Source organism: Oryzias latipes, chromosome 8 (assembly GCF_053564925.1).
Source record: "Oryzias latipes strain Hd-rR chromosome 8, Olatipes_Hd-rR_3.1".
NCBI lineage: Eukaryota > Metazoa > Chordata > Actinopteri > Beloniformes > Adrianichthyidae > Oryzias > Oryzias latipes.
In genome coordinates this window covers 6,687,974-6,704,709 of record NC_136244.1, presented here as the reverse complement: position 1 = coordinate 6,704,709, position 16,736 = coordinate 6,687,974, and the positions used below count along the sequence as shown (strand labels likewise).

At 39.2% G+C, this 16,736-nt stretch overlaps 1 protein-coding gene across 4 annotated transcripts in view; it reads left to right on the top strand.

Moving 5' to 3' along the window:
* grin2ba (glutamate receptor, ionotropic, N-methyl D-aspartate 2B, genome duplicate a) overlaps window positions 1–16,736 on the top strand; it is a 156,873-nt gene that overhangs the window by 24,970 nt on the left and 115,167 nt on the right. The gene's annotated exons all lie outside the window — the stretch shown is intronic.

The following is a 16,736-nucleotide window of genomic DNA, read 5'->3' as shown; positions in this document are numbered from 1 at the left end:
GTGTTACATTTGAAGCCTGACTCACATTCAACCATATGGGGGTTCACTCATAGGGCTGCTGCAGGTTTCTGGGTTGTCTAGGCCGGTAGAGGGTCTTAGAGAATGCAATCTAAAAAAAGCCTAGGTGTGTCTTGCAGTTCCCTCTTGTGAGGGCACCTTAAAGGACATCATGAAAATGGAACGTACCATTGCAAATGGTACCATTGCAAATGCACACTTGTGACTTATGGGTGATGCTGTGGACTGTGTTTTTACGCTGCACTGTAGTTAGTATTAAGGTATGCATACTGGCCCTTTACTGACGACATGCAAATTTTGCATGCACTGAGTGTGCAGACGCCTGTAGGATGCTGACACAAACTAAGTACCAAGTAGCGCATACTTGGTACCTGAACAGCAGTAACTGCCCCCCTTTGCATTGCACAGATTAATAGGTGTTGAAAATACGAAAAATCCATACGATGCAGCTTTGTCTCACATACTTCACCTTACTTACCCTTAGGTGTTGTAAAAGTGTTTTCTACGACCTGTTGTTCAAAGCATAATTGTTGATGAACATTTTTGCACTACGGGCTCACCAAGTGGTCTACGATCTTGGTATTTTGTATGGGGCCACAGCTGGCCCGTCTAAATGTGCCAATTTCTTTCCCCACAGACACCCCTGATCCAACCGTAAGGGGCAGTTGTGACTGAGACATAAACTAGGGATTGTCTAACTGCAGCTGATGTTCTACTTGGTTTTTGCATCTGTGTCCAACCTCCTGGTGATTATCTGAATACAGTGTGTTCCACCAAGTAGACCAATGGGGGGGCTACAAGGGCCGGAGTTGGACTCTCCTAAATTCTGTGTTAAGGGCCAAACACATCTTTGTTCCAATTATCCTGGTGTTTTCATGGTGAGCCTGACAGCGTTTAATATGCATGTAAAGGTGAGTTTTTGGCCCTTTCTCTGAGTTTTGTACAAACTTTAGGAAAATCGAGATGTCCAACATAAGAGAACTAGCAGTGATGTAGACTGTTTTCCAGTTTTAAAGGTTTCTCTTTCAATTGGTATTGGGGTTTAAACACATCTGAGTGCTCCAGAGCATAAAAGTCTCAAAATCTTTCTTTTTACTGCAAAATTACTTTCAGTGAACTTTTATTAAATGAGTTCATTTAGTGAGCCTTCTTTTGAGAGACTAAAATCCACTAATCCATCAGTTTTAGTTGATTTTCTTCCAAGAGCGGCAAATAGTCTTCTCACTAGTACACAGAAACATCCAAATCCTGACAAAAAACCCTGAAAATCTTGCACACCTACTAATCCAAAAAGGCAGTCTTTGTGCCAAAAATAACAGCTTGGAATGAGATGGATAGAGGAGGACAGATTATAGTTGCTCTAATCTGTGAAAGGCTGACAATAAAACACATTTAAACTGATTACAGCACTGTTATCTGCATGAGGGTTCGAAAACTGCATATGCAAATTATAACTCAATTGTTGACTGACAACGCCACCTAGGTTTGTTTAATCCCAAGAGCTTCATGAAAGGACAAAGCTGGCAGTTTCTTGCCCAGGAGAGGACATAATAAAAAAACTTCAAGTCACATAAAGTTTATTACGAATATAACATGGAAGAACTACATTGAAATGTTAATTTCCTACATTTGTTTTATTTACGCCAGCCTTTAATACTCATCCTGAATACATTTCTCTGATTTGTGAGATAACCATGGCCAAATCTACTTTTTGGCTCACTGTGATTGGAAAACATTAGTAGTAAAACAGTAGTAAAACTAAAGTAGCAATGCGTTAGTGACAACTGCTCTTACGGGTGGATACGGGCTGTCTGGAAATAAAAAATGGGAAATCTGTATGGAGCAGGTAGGTGGTCCGCATGAAATATTAAGGTCATAGTCCACTTTGTGAGCCTGTAGAGCAAAAATCTTCATGCACATTTTTACTACGGGAATGCTGTGTGAACATGTCATAGCAAATGCTTAAACAATATGTAAGGGGAAGTAAGGGTGAAGCAGGTGAGATGTATGTCGTACAGATTTTTCTTTTTTTTTCAAGCTCCCACGCAAATCCTGCGCACTTCACTGATCAAGTGAAAAGTGTGCGCCCTTGCGTGACCTGTGCATGCAGTCTGACTGTTAGAGATTAAACAATCAGATTGTAGTTTGTGTGGGTGTCTTATTGGCACAATACGGATCATGTGCGTTCTGCTTTTGCGAGCGTTTAGTAAGGAGCCAGTATGCAAACCTGAAATGGCTAGAGCAGTGTTTTTCAACTGTTTTTGAGCCACGACACACTTTAACCTTGACAAAAATCCTTCGGCACAGCAGCATCCAAAAAAAAAGCATAAACTCATAATCTGTATTGATCTACAGCCCCCCCCCCCCCCCCCCGCAATCTCACGTGCATTTTTCTGATAATTGTGGCAGAAAAAGGTGCAGCTGTTTTTTTCTAAAAGATGTAATAAAAGTGAAGTTAGAAGATTTAAAAACTGTTTGATGTGTGTTTGTTGTGGTTTCAAGACGTTTAACAAGGACGACTCATTGTGTGCTGAGATGCTGTCACTTTAACCGAATGAATCATGGGAGATATAGTGTGAAAACTGCCGCAAAAGGGCAGACAGACTCGCTTCTCTGAGCTTCATTGTTTTGTTGACTTGTTCCAAGGTATGATAGCGGATTCTGTGGAAAGCTACACCGCTAAATATGAGCTTTAGCTGGTATTTTGTTAGAACTGAGCGACTTTTTGAGATAAATTGGAACAAGGAAGTTAAAACTTTAACCACTTCTGATTGGTCAGACTGATGACATGTGATTAAGCCTTCAAGAATGATTGGCGGAGACAGTTAAAGGGGCGGGACTTGTCCGCAAACAGCTTTAGTTGCAGCTAAATCCCGGTACCGTCATTCTTATCAAAATGTCTTTAATAGAATCAAATAAAAACAAAGAAAAAATAATTTTATGATCTTTTATATTCCTACCTACTCAGTGTTTTATCAGGGCCTGTTTGGATGAACAAAGAGCTGATTTCCTGGAGATGGGAAATGTTTTTAGATCAGTTAATGAGGGCAATTTTCCACGGCACACTTGACCATCTCCCGCGGCACACTACTTTTTGAAAAACACTGGGCTAGAGTGCTGTAAAGGCACCACGCGACAGCACCACCTAATTTACCTTATCCCTGCACAATGACAATGGTACGTTCCAATTTCACGACGTCCCTTAAGGTGGCTACACGAGTCTCAAGGGAATGCCAAGACACACCTGCTCTCCTCTTAAGATGCAGCCGCACTTTTCTACGACCCGCAGCACCCGTACGAGGTCAGCCCCTGCATGGGTTCATGTGACTGAGGCTTAAATCTTGTGACAGCACTAATAGCCTCCAGCCTTCATCCTCAAAGTCAAATTACTCACTATTTTCTGCTAAAGGAAATAAGTCATCACCGACCCAGGCCTCAAAATATGATTGACTCCTGCTCTTCAAGCTTCACCTCATCCTCTCAATTTGAAGTTTCTTCAAGGACTCCTAGAAAAAATTAATTTGAGGAAAATATGGTTTTGGAACTTAAAGTGTAATTTTTACAAACTTCCAAACAAGAACTTAAAACTTTTAGGAAAAGGGAATTTGCCTTGTTGCAGGGCTCCTTTTATCACTAGCTGTAGCTTTCAGCAGGCTGTGCCACAGCTCCACTAGTGTAAAACATATTTGTAAAGGTTTTTTCTTTTCATAAAGGAGCTAGTTCGTTTTTTAGGGAAGAGAAAATAATGCAAAAGCATGAAAATCTAGTCAGAAAGTTAGCAAAGAAGCATTAGATGAATACAAAGAACAGAGAAACAAGAAGGATTTTGGTGATGAAGCCACAAATCATGGAAAAGATTAAGTGTCTCCTCTGTGCAGCAGAGGAGGTGTAAATAGAAATGTGTCCCTGTGAGAGAACCCAGAGTGCTTATCTCTGTGAGTGCTGGCAAAACACATTAGTCAGTCTGAGGTTTCCATGTGATATGCAAACACAAACAATCAATGGTAGATGTAAGATGGTTGGCAAAAAGCATGTCTGCCAACAAGGACAGACAGTCGGGGCAACGGCACATGTGCACACCACCTGTGACGAGACAAACCAGTTTTCACTTAGCTGCGACCCCCGGCTTGATGGACGAGTGAGGACAAACGTGCTTCTTTTACCGGTCTGACTCCCTCAACTGCCAAACCAGCACATCATTAAACAGCTGCAGGCACTGGTGTCCATTCAACAGCTGCTGCATTTCACAGAATGATTGAGTAAATGGTTCACATTGTGACTGTCTCTGCCCAGTAAATTAGCTAAGGGAGTGTGGGGCTCTGGTGGTGCCATACTGCTCCCCTCACAATGTGCTGCGTCCTGTGGGAAAATTCTTGGGAAGCTCGTGGACTACCTGTGCAGCAGCACCAGAGAAAGCATACCTATATTACAAGATCCTCATTTGAAATTAAAAGTGGTGCTTGTGTTCTAAAACATGTTTCTGGTGGCTCCAGAGCTGGGTCTCTTGGACAATCAGCAGGTGTGAGAGCTCACCTGAGCCTTATGGATGACCAAACTAGCAGACCAAGGTTTACCTGAAAAAAGGGACTGTGATGTACTTTCAAGTGAACACTAATGCCGTTTACTACAAAGGGGAATGCGGATGGATGATCACAAAGACCAAAATGTGGTAGAGACTGACTTATTAACTGTAATTCCTTTTTTAAACAAGCACCACAGTACTTGCACTCCATTTTACAATTTTACCTTTAATACATATGCAGGATGCAGAAAAACTGTAAGGAGTTGATGCAAATTAATCTATTTAATTACAAGTGAAACTGCAGTCATTCTTCTATGAAGGAGAAATCGATGCATTTGGGTTGACACAGAGATACTTTCTTTGTCTGCTCATTAAAATACTATTGAATTCCAGAGGCAGTGTTGTTTGATATAGATAATTATTTACCCAATGTTGCAATGTTTAGCTTATGGATAAATTAAGAGCTGAATTGTAAACCATCATAGTAAAATAAAGCTGACATTATTGTTATTTTTTCATTTTCTTCCATTTGCCTTTTTTTCCTTGGATGTATCTGTGGACAGTCTACTCCTATCCTCCATCTCTCCTTTGTTTTTCTTTCTGTCGAAATCCCAGCTGCTGCGCTTTGGGGCAGCTGGCATTGACAGCCCTCATCAGCGCCTATACCTCATTCTTGATCCCTCTTATAACAGAGTCAAATTGGCCATCATAAGTGCCAACCCAAGCATCTAGCTGCTGAACGGATGCTGCCATGGCTTTAGTGTGTCACAGGAAATAGAGCGCACCTTGTGTGCAATAAATGTCAGATCATCTTTAAGTGCTTTAGAGCTATGAACTTGTTCCACAAGCAACTCTTTCCTTGTGCTCCTTCTCTACTCCTTGTTGCAATAATTTAACACATGTAATCCTAAGCACATACTAGATTGTGCTTTAGACACTGCGGTGTCAAGTCCTACTCTGATAATCTTTTGATCTACTTTTAAGCGTTTCCAGAGGATTTTAAATTATGAATATGTCGATTTTAGCCAAAATCATAAAACATGTTTCATTTTCCAGGACATAGTTTCTGCAGAGCAGCAATAGTTTAATAGAAATTTACATTTGAGTTGTGGGTGGGACCAAAGGCGGAAAGCATCCCTGCCCCACAGTCACCTCCACATTACTGAGAGCTCTCTGTTTACATGTTCTACCACCATCTTACAGCCCCTCACACCCCAATCTAAGATTACCAGTCCAACAAAAATGGAGAGCAATACTGGAGCTATCCAGACATACAGTTTTGAGCCAGATGCCAGCTCAGACAAGGAAAACAGAGATGTTCATGGATCAAGTCGTCTGCAAGTGGAAGCTTGTGGCCCACTCACCATATTTTCTACATTACAAATGTGATCTTTTTCAAACAGCATTTTTGTCTGCTCCCGATTCACAATGATTTGAATGAATAAATACTCAAAAATGCAATTTGAAGCTTAATTTTCTTTATATATATATATATATATAAATATATATATATGTCCTGCATCATACGAAAAATGCCAAAAAAACCTTTGTCTACACAAAGGGTCTTCGAGATTTTCTATTTTATAGTTTACCTTATCACCTGCAAGTGCTAATTAATTTGAATGTACAAACTCAATTTTGCGCTCGTCATTGTGAAAGTAGTGTTAGACCCTAAAATATGTAAACACAGCACAATTTGTGAAGAGGAAAAACAGCTCAGACTGTAAATCCATTCCAAGTAGAATTAAGAAGTTGTTTTTTTTCCTGTGCAGAACTGCACCCAAACAAGCCACTGTGCCAATGAACATGAAGACTGCACGTTGTGTGGTCTGCTCCTGCCCCATGTGTTTGAAATTATGATGAAATAATTGGCGCACAGAGGGCATCCAAAGCATCGCTAATCAAGAAAATTTTAGAAAATGTCTTATTTAGTTTATTTTAGAGGTCCCAGCTCTTAATTATACTTAATAGTTAGCTGTTTTCCTGCCTGAGGTTTGCAGGTGGTTTTATCTGCTCCTGTTCAGTGCCGAGTGCTAAAGCAAAGTCGTCATTTTTTTTAAATCCCAGGGGAATTTGAATTATTTCCTGCAAACTATCTGAATGCACAAGCACTGTAAGGCATTGCACAAATTTGGTCTGCATGGGACTGCCTAAATAAAGGAGAAAAAAAGTGTCGTAACGTTTTGGTGCAGCTCACAGACTTTCCAGAGAGATGAATCAAAATTAAAAGGTAGCAGTCATCATGGTAGCATCAGGCGTTGCTTTGGAACCAGCTGTCTACTGTTCAAGACATAATATGATGCTTTCTGCCTTAAAGGTAACCGCTCTTAGCACAGATTTGAAACTTCATGGGGGAATTTAAAATACAAAGATGCGTCTTAGACAGCACAGAAGCCCTTGGGAAATCAAGAAACACTAGACTAATGTAAAAATGTTAGAGACCTGTGATGCGTGTCTCACATACTCTAAAGAAAATGTTAGTTTGAAGTGGATGTCTTTGCTTTGCAGTCTAAACAACCAGAGATGGCTGTAAATATCCTGTAGGGTTTTGTCAACTGCAAAATGTATTTTTAAGTTTCACATGTAGAGGAATTTTAGCTTTTTCATGAAACAGAAATTTAACAGGAGGGCAGCTGGAAATTATTTTTTGAGGATCATAAATTGATCTTTGGTGTGTTTCAAATTCAAGGAAACCATCAGGAATGTTTTAACCCTAAATAATCTCTGGACTCACTGGTGTATTTGCCAATCACATTGCTTGTTTACAATGATGTAAGAGCGACCAAAATCTTTTGAAATGGTTTTTAGTTCTGAAATTTCTTAACAAGAGTTATTTAATTGTGATAACTTTTGGAATCAATCCTTGGAACATTGTGGAGCGTTGTTTGACCAAGTCTTTGCTTTGTGTTTGGATTTATACATTTTTATTTTGTCTCTGCATCTTTGAACTTGTTTTAAAACCATAAAAAACAGTTTGATATACATTTATGGGATTTTTGCAGTAAAAAAAAACTGATTTACTACTCTGAATTGAGTTTTTGGACAGTTTTGGGTTCATTGAGGAATTATTGCGTAATATAATGAAAAACATCTGTAGAAAAAAAAGAAGCTGGGGTTGTAATAAAAAAATGTGGACGTAGAGCATTGCTACTAAAAGAAATTAAAAGACAATTATTAGATCATTGTATTGCAATTTTTTATCTTAGAACAAATTGTACTGCGTTGATACAGCGGCTACATTTACTTTACATTGTGTGTGGTACCCAAACAAACAAAGAAACTTTATTTAGCTACATCTTTGAATAAACTGAAGTTTTTCCCCCCAGCTTTTACACTGATTTTGGATTTCTTTAAGTTGCATCATTTTGCCGCACGGATGTGAACATCCGTGTTGCATCAGTGACAACAAACAGTAATTTGTGGAACATGTGAAAATCTTTTAAATCCAAAAGCTGGTTGTAGTTTTTCTCAAGAGATGTACTGTTACTTTTACATTATAGCTTGTCTGGAGCAGATTGAGCCTGCCGTCAGAGATAAAGGCAGGCAGAGAATCACTCTTGTCCTGACAAACCAGCTTAGACCAAGAAGCTCTCTGATGTGGATTGTGTGGAAATGAGTCTGCTCTGCCAGGATGCTTCCTTCATAGGTGGAAGCCCAGAGCACAGGCGCTGACAGGCAGGGGAGATGTACAGCCGCGAGCACACCTCCACATGCACACACACTCAACTTATAAATAAAGTAAAAATATGTGCAGAGGCGTAATCATACACCTTCGGAAGGGGAAGTGATTGTGGCTCGCCTGCAGCAATTATCCCATATATAACTAAAATCAGAGTCTAATTATCTGCTCCTCATATTAAATAAAAACGCCATAAATGTCAGCCTTGTCCTGAAATGTGCATCATTACTCAACAAAAAAACAACAACTTGCCTTTCAAGCTATTTTTTAATATGTGAACTTTAATCAGTTTTCATGTAACCCGTTTACTGCAAAAGGAGGTAGCGTAAAATTAGGAAAAGGACACCAATCTTAAGGAGAAAACCACTAGAAAGTGGTACAATGATCTGACCATGCAGCCATGTTTTTATTTAGCAAGAAATCTTACATCAAAATCTAAAAAACAAAAAGTTCCACTCAAGCATTCAAAAGGAAAACATAAAAATAAAGTATAACTGTTAAATTACTTCAAATTCAATGTTATATAGCCAAGTAAAAAGTATTTTTTGCTTGTTCTATACCTATTTTTTAAGTTTTTATGTATTTAATTGTTGTTTATTTTGATTACAGTGACAAAAAACTTGTGTAATCAGTGGAAATGACTCATTTTAGAAATAAATGTGAACAAAATGAGAATATTATCTTACTAGGAGTTAGTCCGTCTTAATAAATCCTCGTTAAATCTAAAGCTAACACTTATTCTTAAAACATAAATCTACCTTTTTGTTTCCAAAATAATGACAATAACTGCCAGTCTACCTTGGAAACTATTATTGAACTTCAAAGTAGCATCCTTAAAATCGACCCAAATTCAAGTTTTTCTGTTGTCAAAAGTATGGAGCAAAATGATTTAGACTTATTTTATTAATAATATCCTCATTTCTAGATGGTAGCTCTTACTGAGACAAAGAAAATCTCTACTGTGCTAGTTCAGAGAAAAGCTTGGAAAGGTTTAGAGCTAAGAGAAGTTCAAACTAATTAAAACCTGGAAAATATCTTGAATGTCTAACAAGGTTTTAAATCTTTGCAAGTATCAAATAATTTACAGTGTGTGGGCTTTTGGCGCCTTTCCTCCCACTTTCCATAGCTGTGTATCTGTGTGTCTGTGTGTGTGCGAGAGATATTCGCCCACATGCTTCGCTGCTGCGCGGTCGCAGAGGTTGTCCAGGTAACATTTTCTTTCATCACCTGTCTGCAGGTCTTGTCTGGGTCAGAGCAAAGGGTTGTATTTGTGGCTTCAGCCTGGAGTCACACAGAAATGGACACTGTTATAGTACTTTTCTTTTCTTATTATCACAAAACCACGAGGGACAAAAAACCCTCCAGCACTAATGGTGCTTCCAACACGCGGTATGTTTTATTTGTAAAATCGAACAGAGTGAGAATGCTCGACTGTATTTTACACGTAATCTTGATAAAAACGAGGGATTGTCCGTCTGTGCAATCTCCTGCTGCCTTCCTGAATATCAAACAAGTCAAGAAGAATCAAAAACTGTCAGTCGCCTTTGTCCTTCACTTTTCATGCAAATAACAGCCTCAACCAAACTGACACTTACCACATAATGAGAAGAGGGTGATGAGAGAGTGCGAGCACAAGAGAGAGATAAGTGGGAGGACTGAGAGGAAGCATTGTTCGGAGATAAAATGATAAAACAGAGAAAGAAAGAAGGTGGAGAGAACAGAGAGGAATAAAGGGACATTTCACAGTCCCCTCTCCTTGGAAATAGGGGTTCTAAAACCTGCATCTTCTGTGACTCCAGAGTTTGACTGGTCTGCTTTGGCAATGGGTGGGGGGATTGGCGTGGGGGGTTTGCCGTGTACAGACACACGTCCGAAGACATAATCACACGGACGCCACCTTCCACCTCCACAGCAGACTGCGCGACAGTCCTGCATGAATATTTATCGGAGCGCTTCATGAGTTCACACATTACACCGGCGTCTCTTTCATAATCTGGCCTATCAAAGGTTTGGCAGAGATTCTGCGATCCAGCTGATTTGGGGCCTTCATCAATATGCGGTGCACCGACCTCAACTGTGGCCCGGTCACATCCCTGGGGCGGCGGGGCTCTTCGCCTCAAAATGAAAGTGGTTTTAATATCGACATGTGCTACCTGCCACTGTGTTCATTTGAAATAGCAGCGCACAAAGCTGCAGACCAAAGGGAGGCCGTGTGATCCCGCTGGCGACGCGAACAAAACCAAACATGAACTTTACTCTGCATGGGACAGAGGAGGCAGCTCTCAGTACAACATTTACTTTACCAATGTTTTTAACTCTTCTCCAGTTTAATCTGCCTTTTGAGAAGCTCCGACAAATGTATGAAAACCCCAAAAATCAATAAAACTCAAGCGAGCATCTAAATGAGTGCTGCTGTGTGATAACCTACTAAAAAAACAGTAAAAAAGAATCCACTTTTTAATCTCCTTTTACTAGAGGAGTTATTCCTTAATACTGATTTAATTTAATTTCTGATTTTCAAGCGTTTTCGTCATCTTTTTTGGTTTTACATATCCAGAACATCAATGATTAAATTACCTGTCAGTTTTCCAGGAAAAAGGGTGAGGGCGTCAAAGGAGGTTCAAAGTGAACATCGGTGTATTTATATTGTTGATTAAAGCTCACAAAATACTAAGTTTTATGGGACGACAAAGTACTGGGTTTATTTAATTTACTCAATTTTCTGTTTTTAACATTTTTACAAAGATAAATGTCCTTAATAGATTTCAAATCCCATGCATTCTTTCCCTATATTTTGAGTATTAAATTAAGATATTTTGTCTAACAGTCAAAATTATGTAATTCTAATTACACATGAATGTTTTGCCTTGTCTTGAGACTTCTGGGTTGGTGGATTCCTATTTTTCAAGTCTCTCTATAAAAAGTAACACAGCTTCAGCTCTGCCTGCACAATAAACCGTTCGATTGTTTTAGCGGATAAAACAATCGAATTGCAGTGTGAAGTATTTACCAAATCAAATACAGCCCTTCAAGCATTTGACCAGTGGACTCCTTCATGTCACCGACTAACCGGATGGAGCTCTTTTATGTGTTCTCCTATGTAGCCGTGGGTCATTTAGAATATACTTTTTTTTTTATAAAACTGTTGCAGTGAACTACAGATGATGCTTTAGTTGTTTTTTTATTGCTATATGGTCCTGCATTGCAAGTTATATTGTCATCTTAATATTTACCACTAATAGCTATTTCTTTTCACATCATGCAGCCCTAGCTTCAGCCCTTTTCATGTTTTGCTCTCTTGTTCTGGTAGAAAAGCTTTTTTCCCTTCAGTATCAATGGTAAAGAAATGAACTCATTGCTTTTTAGCTAAGATCCTATTACAGTGAGACCAAGTAAGCCTTTTTTTTACTGCTTCTTTTTTCCACATCATTTCTCTTTTGGAAAGATCAGCTGGCATTAGCAGACACGCTTGCTTTAAAGGTCTAGTCAGTCCAGTCCTTTGGTCTTCGGCTCCTGCCAGGCAGCAACTGAGGGCTTCTTGCCAGTTAGTTGCCATGGTAACCTCATGTAACAGCTCTCCAGAACAGCAAGCTCACCTTTCTTTGTGTCAATCAAGAAGCACAGTAGAGGAAGGACATCACTTATGTGGTTCTAACATTTCTGAGAGGTTTCAGTATTGATGATGTAGCAATAACAGTAAATATTTTGTTTATCCATTTTAACAAAAGATAAATAAATTAGGCTAAAAGGTAACAACTTTTTATGAAAGATAAAAATATTTTTGCAATCATATAAAATGCAATTTTGAATCAAGACAATTAAAAGATATTCAGAAAAAAAAAACTTTTTCTGCTGACTGTCAAGGTAATTTTTATGCACCTATTTGGTGAGTTGCAAAGAGAAAAACTGTTGATCAAAGGTGCCCAACTCTGTTATTTTTCTTCTACAAAATGCAGCAGTTTGGAGAAAAGATATATTTTTAGCACTCTGAGGTCTTGCTGAATTGTGTAGATAAGATTAATTCCCCTTAAAAAAAGCAAATTTAAACTGGATTGTAAATTACGGCTTAGATTTTCCTTTTCTTTTTAAGATCACATTTTGAATCAAAGAGACTATATAAATCAAAAGGAAAGCTTCAAAACGGAATGTTAATTCAAGACACTAAAATCCCCAGCAAATGGTAAAAGTAAAAAAAATTCAAAATGTTCTTTTAGTTAATCAAGTAAATCAAAGAAATTAAAAATTATTTGATTAAATCTGATGTGATTTAATAATCACATTTAATATTTTAGTTGTATTACATTTTTAGAAAGCAAACCAATGATTTGTCATTTAAGAAATGAGGGAGTGATTAAAAAAAATCTCTAGTAAAAATGAAAGCGATTAAAAACATCCAAACTAAAAGGTTACATTTGTCACACCACCCATCAAACCACTTAACCATCCCGCAATTTTCACTACACCTCACATTTCGCAGCTTCTGTTGTCATTCGGGTTTCTCCCCTCAGTTTTTATCGTTTCATTTTATGATTTTCATTTCTGTTTTTTTTATCCAAGAACAAATTTTCACATCAGTTTTTGAATATAAAATGAATTTCCTCCTAATCAAAGCAGAAATGTGTGAAGGATGGGCACCTTCGTGGTCCTGAGCTGGTGCAAACACTCCGAGTGTCTAACTGGTGTGGGTAATGGAGTGAACGGCGGGGGCTGGCTGTTGGGGAAATGGGGTCATTTAGTGTCATAACATCACTTGCACAGTGTACAATTTAATACACGCCTTTTGTGTTTTCTTTATGAGACATACTTTGACTCACTGTGGGACTTCCTAATGGCCTCATCTTCCTGAATGATCACTGGAGTTCCACAGTGCGTTGGCTAATATAATCTGAACCCTGGGGGTGTGAGTCTGAGCTAACTCTCGCCGTGTGTTTGTGTGCGAGACGGTTAAAACGAGACATGGAGACCAGCGTGCTGGTGTGTGTTTATGTATAAAATGTGCGGGCGCTTCATGTTGAGAGGAAACTTGTGTGTTGAAGGTACTTGAAGCGTGTGCGGCGGCAGAGTGGGCGCTCTCCAAACTACACAGCCGCATTCGCTTGATCGATGCGTACTACAAAATGAATGTATGTGCATATCTCTTTGTCCATCAACCACGTCGGTACATATGTGCATGTGGGGCCTATTTTAATTGTTGCCATGGAAACTGAGTGCTGCCAGAGAAGTCCAGATTCAATGAGGGCATCTTTTCCTCTCTCCGCTTCTCTTTTCGTTTTTCCTTCTTCTCATCTGCTCTTGTTTTAAATTTTTCTCTTCTTCTGCTCCTCTAGTTTTTTTTAGCACCGTTTTTTTCCTTTCCCTGCTCTGTGTCCCCCTATCTGTTCTCTTCCCTCCCTTGCACCTCTCAACCCTTCTTGCAGAGTGCCGTGCAGTCGACTATTAACACAGGGAGTTGTAATTAGCGCTGACGAACCTCCTGCAATTAGCTTCCCTTGAAGAATTTGTTTTGTCATCCTTTTATCCCTCCTTCAATCTTCCAGATGCGTTCTCCTCCTCCTTCCTGTCACTCACTGCCTCATGAGCTGTCATAAGGATATTGTTTCATCGTTTGTTTTGTTTGCCGTTGTGTGTTCCATCTGCCTTGTTAACTGCAGTCAGTTTGTGACGTACCCACAATGCACCACTCAAGTTTAAGAGCAACTACACCCACGGAGTCCTTGGTATCTCTGCCCACAGAGTCGAAGTGAACTTATATTTCCGCCCACATCTACCGCAACGATATGCGGATAAACTCAAGAGGACACAAGCCCTCCCACTCAGTCTGATGTAAACATTCAGAGAAGACGACCAGCTTTCCTATGTCGGCATCGTCTCCACGTCTCTCCATGTTCTTGTTGTCCTTTTCTTCTCCACAGCTCACCTGGTCTTTTTGCAACTCCACGTCCTCATTAAAGAGGAGTTCTAAAAATAAACACAGACGAAAGGCAGTCAGTGAGAGTGCCAGCTATGGTCAAGTGGAACTCGGCAGGAAGCAGGAGGGAGACGGGGATGGGGGTTAAAGTAGGTCAATAGGGGTCAAGGGACTAGGGTGGATATCATATCAAAGCTCTGTGAACTGTCCCGGGCTCCTCTGCCGTCAGTCACTTAATCAGTTTTGCCGTCAGTCAGTTAGTCCGCGTCTCTGTCTCAGAACGTCACTCATCTCGCCGCAGACAGTTTGTCAGTCAGACTGTGCAGAGCTGTCCTTTCCTCCATCTTTCCTCTATCTGCCCTTTGTGGTTTGTGCTCACTTACTTCATTCTTGTCCCCATTTTTTCCCCTCTGTTTTCCCTGTGACGTGTGATCAGGAAAACCATCATGTCCTTTAAAGTTGGTGCAGATGCTTTTGTCATCGCCTGCTGGTTTGTGAACGTCTCCTATCATTAAACGGGTGCAGAGTTTTCTAAAAGTTTTCTTCTGGCCTGCATGAAACCATGAAATGTCAATAATGAAAAACTAAAAATCTGTTCAACTGGTATCCTCAGGTATTGCTAAGGAACAAAGAAAAACAAGCGATCATCTGAGCACCTGCTACTGTCCCTTTAGTCAACCATTGAATACTTTAGTAGTGAGAAAACTTGTTTTCATGAGTCTTGAGAGGACGTTCCACTAAAGTCACTTCAGTTTCACATCATTGGAAAGATAATGAAAGGATGTCTGATCTTACACAAGTTCACTTTAAAATAACATCTTGAAAAGACAATATGATAAAAGCTGTTTAGTCTAAATGGTCCTGCATGTTATCTCTTAAAAACATTTTCACATCAAGCTTCCAGCATGGTGGTAGATAGTAGTAAGACAGGCTATTTTGCAGCCAGAAGACTTGATCACTTCTTATCCTTGAACTTCTTGCATACCCGCTGTGAAAAATGACTTTTCTTTTAGAAGTCACACTCTGATCATCTTTTTTTTTGTTTTTAAAGTATTCCAAGTGGTCTTTTAATAATGATTATGCCGTGTTTAGTCAAAAAAAAAAGAAGTGTCGTTTTCTAGGACACAGTTTCTGCAGAGTGGCAGGAGTTCATTGCAAATTTGCCTCTGAAATGTGAGTGGAACTTTTGGCGCGGAATAAGCCCTCGGCCGTTTCCCATCATTCCTCTGTTTACCTGCTCTCACGCTCACATTAAAAAAAGGGGAAAAAAAAGGCAAGCAATATTGTAGCTATCCAGCTGTAAAGTTTTGAAGCAGATGCCAACTCAGATGAGGAAAACAAAGACGTACATGAATCTAGTCGTCTGTGGGTGGATGCATCAGAATGGAGCGGAGCAGGGATCTTGTGACTTTTCTTTGTAGCATCTCCATCACAGCTGCAATCTTTTTCAAACAGCTTTTTTCAACTGCTCCTGATTCACAAAGATTTGAATAATGACATCTTAAGCGTAATTTTCTTTATATACCGGTATGTCCTCCATCATCCGAAAAATGCCACAAGAACATGTTAATAGCACCAAAACCACCATATTTATTGAAGTGGGCCTCTGTAAAACTAACTTTTTAACATGAGAGGTAGAGACTTTTCTCCCTTCAGTGGTCCTTTAACCCTTGTCCTATCCTAGGCACTTAAACATTTGGAGTTGGGTCATCTAGACCCACTAGACAGTGCCTTAAACTTTTTTACTGACGTCCATGGATTACATGAAATCTTTCCACCTTTATCCACCTTTATCATGGTAGGGAGAACACGTCAATGTAAGGGTGGGGTCATCTAAGATAGCACAAGGGTTAAAGACCTGCAATGTTTAGTACTTCACAGGTTTTTGTCAAATAAGTAAACAAAAGATGGGGCCGTTGTTCATACCTAGACCAATCAAAATCTTTTGACTGGCTAATTTAGGGAAAAACACTCACCAGGACACTAAAGTTTTAAAGATTGTTGCTTCTAAAGTTCTTCATGCAGATGTTTCCAGTCAAAAAGGCAATGATGAGGTGATTAGGTGTTCATTGCAAAAAAGTGAAACTTAAGGAAGTAAAAAGTTGTCTTTTTTTTGACTTGCAAGATCTTATCAAGAAAATTTTTTAAAGGCAAAATAATCTTAATTTGGGAAAACATGACTTGGTGACTAGAATTTTTGCTTATTTAAAGAACGTTTTTTATAAATTTGACTAATTTATGACTTTTTCTATGGGCCTGTTTTTGCAGTGTTAGTAATGTGTTTTAAATATCTTATTAATGTGTTTGCAGCAATCTACCCAAAAATAAATAATGACTGTTGGCAATCCATGTAACACTGCAAAAACAGGTCCATAGAAAAAACTTCATCAAACTTTTTCACAAGACTGCTACTTTATAACATTTAGCAATAAATTGTGTATTTTTGGGTGTTTTTTTCCTATGTGCCAAAACCATCTGCATGTGTTCACAGTGTTTATCACTGTTACCCCCCATTTGCTGTGAAGGTCATGAAATTACGGATATCATGTTATTTAAAATTTTACATTTGTGGAAACTGACACTTATATTTACTTAATTATGCATAATAC